The following is a 6,913-nucleotide window of genomic DNA, read 5'->3' as shown; positions in this document are numbered from 1 at the left end:
TTTGTCTGAACCTTTTTTTCTCAACCATGTCGGTCGACAACTACTGTGCAAATGACACCATGGCACATACTCTCTTTTTTTTCTTTTTCTTTTGTGAAACGATAAACTGAGAGTCCAAGACTCAATTAAATCTGACGGGTTCCCGTGCCAAAATTCATGTTCTCGGTAAGCATGGAGCGACCCAATCCCTTATGGCACGTGGAAGAAAAATGCAGCCAAAGATCCAAACAAAGCCTGAATAAAACTTGTACTTAAAAAGTAGCAGAAAAACCTCAAGTCAAAGATCGATGCACGCTGGATGGAAACGAAGAAAATCGGAGCAAGCCCAGCTAGCGTGGGTGGACGGGACGCCGAGCCGACATGCATCGCGGGTGTGACGGTGCGGAAACGGAACGGAAGTGTTGTAATAAAAAAAATGGTGAGCTGAAGAACTAGCTCCATCATCCATGCGTGGAGGCGCGGGTACCGGCGGAGGTTGCGGCCGGGCGCAGCAAAGCAAAGCAAGCGAGCTGGACTGGACTGATCGGGCGTCTCGCTCCAAACATATCACACGGAGCTCTGGTGCAATGGAAGGGGGGCGTGACGGCGAGGACTCTTCTGTGTGAGTACGTACTTCTGGTCTCTGAACCCTGAAGCAACGCTGCAGTAACCATGTCGGTCCGGACTGTGCAAATGAGACTGTGGCCTACAATTCATTTATTACTTTCTCATTCAGGAAACCCTGAAGGCCGCTTTTGGGTATTCCTCCTCTTATTAATCTTGTAACATCTGTGTAACAAATGAACACAAGCGCTATGGATACTGAATGATCTGTGACAGTACCCAGGTCGAGATTATATTTTGTTTAGTTTTGGTTGGGGTGCATCTGTTCCAAGCAGTAGTGCAACGCTTGTCCGACACATGAGAACCATCCATATAGCAAGCTACATAGAAAAATTCTCCCCCACAAAAGATTAACTTAATATCTCATGGATCCGTAGAAACATGTATTGGATATTAAACTGATAAGAACAGATACTATACATGATCTTAGCCAAAAAGCCAAGAAAGGTATGCTTCAAAAGGTAAGCCTAGGTCTGATTTTATTGCTTCACGAACCGCCTCCGCTAAGTCGCAAAAGCGATGTGGGATTACTATTCGAATAAATCTCTTCTCGCAAGGAAAACAAAAACAAAAGGCCAAATCATATGTTTGTTCCCCTACCGCTCGTCGCTACGCGGGGGTCGGGCAGGTGAACCGGGAGCTCCTAGTCGGCGCTCGATGCTGGCGCTTGCAGGAGCGTGACGGGCCGAAAGATATGTAGGGAGCAGACCTCGAACGCGGGACCTCAGCCTTCACATTGAGCTCGCCAACCACTACACCAATGACCAGCCATTGCTCATTGACGTCGTTTGTTTCCTTTTAATCTTTCTCTAGCTTTTTTTTCTTTTTCTGTTTTTCTATAACGGTTTTATTTGCCTTTTTCCTTATTTTTTTGCTCAATGCATGCACTTTTATTGAAAAAAATCGTGAATTTGAGAAAATTTCAGAATTTCAAAAAAGATCACGAAATTTTGAAAAAGTTCACAAATTTGGAAAAAACTTCATCAATTTTGAAACAAGATTTTGAACAAAAAGTTCACCAATTTTTAAAAAGTTCGTTCAATTTGATTAAAAAAAGTTCAGTAAATTTGAAGTAATACTTCACTCATTTTGAAACACGTTCGTCAATTTTGAAAAAGTTTATCAATTTAGAAAAAAGTTCATCGAAATTGTTAAAAAGTTCACCGAATTTGAAAAAAAGTTCATCGATTTGCAAAAAAGTTCACAAATTTGAAAATGAGTTCATCGATTTGAAAGAAAGTTCATCAAATTTCAGGAAAAGTCCATCGAATTTTAGGAAAAGTCCATCAAATTTCAGAAAAGTTCATCAATTTAAAAAAAAAGTTCAACAAATTTAAAGAAAGATCATCGAATTTGAAAAAACATCCAATTGTTAAAAGTAGTTCACTAAAAAAGGTTCACCAATTTTGAAAACCAAATTTCATCAAATTAAAAAACATCATCAATTTTGAAAAAGTTCACATACTTAAGAAAATAAAAACACATGAAAATCGATGGGGGGGGGGGACCTGGAAGAAGAAGAAAAAGACAGAAAACCAAAATGGAAAAAAGCAAAAAAGAACAAAAAGAAAACAGAGATGGTAGGAATAAAAGAATGAAAGATTTGAATCTTGACAGATGTTGCTTTGTACCGCGGTGGTTGTGCTAACGAAGTTTGAATAGTGAGTTCGCGGGTTTGATTCGTAGTGATGGTGTTTCATTTTTTGCAAATTAGATGCATAGTAATGGGCCGGCCCAGCGCGGGGTGCTGCAGGCGCCCGTTTGTAAATTTGCCTATAACGGGCGCCTGCAGCGCTAAATAGGATTTGCCAGATGAACCTGACGGGATTTGGGGTCTGGAGCCTAAGCAGGACGTGACGGCCCACACGGCCCATTTTGTCATCATAGAGGTGACCTTAGACTAGATTACCGGGATGTCCTATATGACGCTCTTTGCGTCAAGTTGGCAGGGCTTCGCACAGACTGTCCGGTGGGCGTGGTTTCTGGGCCGAAATATGTTCGATCGAGTACCTAATTTAATTTTAGGAAAAGTCCATCAAATTTCAGAAAAGTTCATCAATTTTAAAAAAAAGTTCAACAAATTTAAAGAAAGATCATCGAATTTGAAAAAACATCCAATTGTTAAAAGTAGTTCACTAAAAAAGGTTCACCAATTTTGAAAACCAAATTTCATCAAATTAAAAAACATCATCAATTTTGAAAAAGTTCACATACTTAAGAAAAATAAAAACACATGAAAATCGATGGGGGGGGGACCTGGAAGAAGAAGAAAAAGACAGAAAACCAAAATGGAAAAAAGCAAAAAAGAACAAAAAGAAAACAGAGATGGTAGGAATAAAAGAATGAAAGATTTGAATCTTGACAGATGTTGCTTTGTACCGCGGTGGTTGTGCTAACGAAGTTTGAATAGTGAGTTCGCGGGTTTGATTCGTAGTGATGGTGTTTCATTTTTTGCAAATTAGATGCATAGTAATGGGCCGGCCCAGCGCGGGGTGCTGCAGGCGCCCGTTTGTAAATTTGCCTATAACGGGCGCCTGCAGCGCTAAATAGGATTTGCCAGATGAACCTGACGGGATTTGGGGTCTGGAGCCTAAGCAGGACGTGACGGCCCACACGGCCCATTTTGTCATCATAGAGGTGACTTTAGACTAGATTACCGGGATGTCCTATATGACGCTCTTTGCGTCAAGTTGGCAGGGCTTCGCACAGACTGTCCGGTGGGCGTGGTTTCTGGGCCGAAATATGTTCGATCGAGTACCGATGTTAAAAAAAGGAGGACGCAATGGGTATCGAACCCAAGATCTCGTCCTCGGATATATCGCGATCCAACCAGATGAGCTAGCACCCTTCTAGGGTTGTAATACAACACCGATTCTTAAGAACTGAACCCAGGGCATATCCGAAAAATTTCTGAAATTACGAACACAATTAAATGATGGAACCATTTTTTGAAATTTTTGAACAATTTTTTAAACTCCTGAGAAATGTTAACATGAACATGTTTCAAAATTCGAACTGTTTCTGAAATCAGAAATCATTTTTAGAATTCTAAATATTTTTGAAAAAGTTATGAACATTTTGAAGGAAAATAATCCTTTAAAAAAACGATCATTGTTCCAAACTAGTGACCTTTTTATGATTATGAACAAAATTGAAAAAACATGAAAAACAATTTGAACGTCAAAACAATTTTTGAAACCCTAAACAAAAGTTGGGAAAGGCGAACATTTTTTCATATATGCGAACAATTTTTGAAAATCAAGAACATATTTTGAATTTGTGAGAAAAAAAATTAACAAGGAACATATTTTGCAATTCCGAACAAATTTTGAAAGCGCAAATATTATTTGAAGCTCCCAGATCTTTTTTGAATTTATGAACAAGTTTTGAAAACAAGAACATTTTTTGAAATTGTGAACAAAATTTTGAAACCACAAACATTTTTTGAAATTCTAAACATTTTTTTAAATATGAACATTTTTTGAATTTGTGAACAAATTTCAAAATGAGTTTTTTTGAAAATTCCGAACAAATATTTGAAATTTTTGAACAAGTTCGAAAAGAAAAATAAACTTGAAAAAGAAAAAACAAAAAATGTAAAAGAAATATAAAACGAATATGTTCAGAAATTCATGAACATTTTTTGAAAATTGCGAACAATTTTTGAAACGGAAACATTTTTTGAAATCCCGAACATTCTTTTAAAAGTTGTCAAAATTTTGAACAAAAACATTCTGAACAATTTTGTTAACACACAAATATTTTTTGAAAATTCCGAACATTTTTTGAATTTATGAACAAAAAATTGAAAACACAAACATTTTTCAAAATTGGATCATTTTTGTAAAAGCGCAAACATTTCCAAAAAATCCGAACATTTTTTTGAAAAAGAAAACATCAACTTGAAAAACAAAAAAGAAAAAAAGAAAAGAAAAAAGAAACATAAATAGAAAAAGAAAGGAAAATAAAAACCGGTTTAGGAACCTTCGAGAAGGTTCCCAAAACCAGAAAAACCAGTGGGAACCTGGTTCCCAAAACCGGGAGCGCTGGAACGGTTAGACGGGCCGGCCTTTGCGAAGCGTCGGCAGTTTGACGCAGCGAGCGGCATATAGGATTTTCCTAGATTACCGACCTCAAAAAGGAAAAAAAAAAGGATTACCTATCTGTTTTCTTAAAACTACATCTCCTTTTTACACCCACGAGCTCTATGTTTTGTGCTAAAAAGAACTCACGGGCTTTAGAATTTTTTTTCCAGAATTCTCGAAATGTATACTAATAAAAGCCCTAAAGAAATATATATAGAGAGAGACTAAAAATATTCTTCGCATGCTTTTACTTTCCGTATCATTATAATCAACGCATGATGGAAGGTGATTATGGTCCCACAGGCAAGAAAAAGATGATTATGGTCCCAGAAACATATGAACTAACCCGTCCAATTTGTTTTAAGAGAGAGTATAAGATGATGTCACTTTCATGCAGCACCAAGACCTCAGCAGATCAGGTTTCCTCCTCCTCTCGTTGGCGCCACCAACGATCCGCCACATCTTTGATGGCCGTTGGGCCGTGGAGGTGCGAAGGAGCTTGGCCTCCGGTCGGCGGGAGCTAAGACACCGCTCTCATTCTTGATAGCTTCAATGTCATGGTTGGAGGTTGTGTGTCGGCGATGATGTCATTCAATAGGAATAATGTCTCCCACATTTGATTCACGTCCCAATGACTTGTCTAGCATCGTCAAAGGGCATGTGAAGGTGTGTCTTCGCCAGATCTCGTGGGGTTTGGTCGTTGCTCCTATTTGGTGGATCTATTTGGATGCAGTTTTCGTTCATCTTCATTTGGGACTTTATAGGTTTGGTCCTTCTAATCTACGACTTTCTTCATCAGCGATGGTTGCTACTCTGGTGTGATGGTCCTGTGAGGTCTTAGCATGACGACTTTTCAATAATTTACTACAACAAAGTTTGCCTGGCTCCGAAGAGGGAGGGACAATAATGGTGATGTGTCATCGGTCTGCTTTAGTGTTTGTAGTCTTCGCTAGGTGGTCCACGGATCTAATTGTATTTTTTTACAACTAATGTCCTATGCACTACCATGATTGATTATGAATAGATCAAAAGTTTCTCCCCAAAAAATATGAAACCAATTTTTAAAGTTTTTTTCTAGGGCTTCAACTTTATTATAAAGAATTTGCAGGCATGGTAGGTAATTATCTTATATGGGAAAATCTAACAACCAAAATCGACTATGGAACAATAAAACGTGCAAAAGTAGATTTGAATATATAAGAAAATAAAAAACATTTATGTAAGACATTTTCCCCTTGTCAGTAGATAAAGTCATATATTACAAAAATAATAATTTTCTAAGTTCAAATGAATTAAGAATTTAGGTATTACTCTAAAGGAGAGAAAAAACATCTAAGAAAGAAAACTTAAAATAAATGATTATGCCATATATTTCATAGAACTTGCATTATTCCATAATATGTAAAAATGAAACTATAGTAGTGCATTTTTCAAACGACATTACGATCTACACACATATTGCATGGAACTACATGTATATGACCGGACGCAGCTGTTCTGCTCACGAGCACAAGTGAGCTCTTTATCTGGGCGGTAGAACTTAGCTTCGGGGTGTGTGGCGCTGCGTTAGACTAGCCACAGTGGGAGTAACTTCAACAACAACATCGAGTCCAACTCAGCAAATTTGTTTATGTGGTAATGAGTTAATGAGGAGAGAGGTAGTTATAGTAACTTAGCTAGTTATTGTAACATCACATGTCTCAATGCGATATGAGTCTATAACTTAATAAATGAAGCTTTGCATGTTACTCCCTTCTTTCTGGTTTATAGGACTAATCTCACAATTTTAGTTTTTCTATTTTATAAGGCTCAATTTGATTGTTTTCTATCACATATTTAGATTCCAAGGTGCATTAAATCATTGCATGCAAGTATTGAGAGAAAATTAACCAATTCATGTATTTTATGCATGCATGCATTGCAATTAATGCATTAATAAACATAATTTTTTAAGAAAAACAAGAGCATTAAGTAGGTGCTTTTGCAAAGTACAAAAATTATTCCACCACTCACCATCTCCTTGGTTGGTGAGATTTTTGAATTGAGCCTTATAAACCGAAAAGGAGAAAGTACTACCCATTATGAAGATAATAATATAATCTAGGGATATGTGTATGTTAGTAGTGTGCATTACTCACCACCATTGTGGCTAGTCTTACGGAGGCAGGCGGTAGCTCTTTTCTAATTCACCCAGTCAGGACATACGGTATACAGTCATACAGATG

General features: G+C 37.6%; 1 non-coding gene across 1 annotated transcript; it reads right to left on the bottom strand.

Annotated features, from left to right (window-relative positions):
* Window positions 1-854: 854 nt before the first annotated feature.
* LOC119342281 lies at window positions 855-1,054 on the bottom strand. Its single transcript, XR_005165512.1, has one exon. It is a non-coding gene; the product is annotated as a U2 spliceosomal RNA (small nuclear RNA).
* Between the last annotated feature and the right edge of the window lie 5,859 nt (window positions 1,055-6,913).

Source organism: Triticum dicoccoides, chromosome 7B (assembly GCF_002162155.2).
Source record: "Triticum dicoccoides isolate Atlit2015 ecotype Zavitan chromosome 7B, WEW_v2.0, whole genome shotgun sequence".
Classification (NCBI taxonomy): Eukaryota; Viridiplantae; Streptophyta; class Magnoliopsida; order Poales; family Poaceae; genus Triticum; species Triticum dicoccoides.
This window is presented reverse-complemented; position numbering and strand designations above follow the sequence as displayed.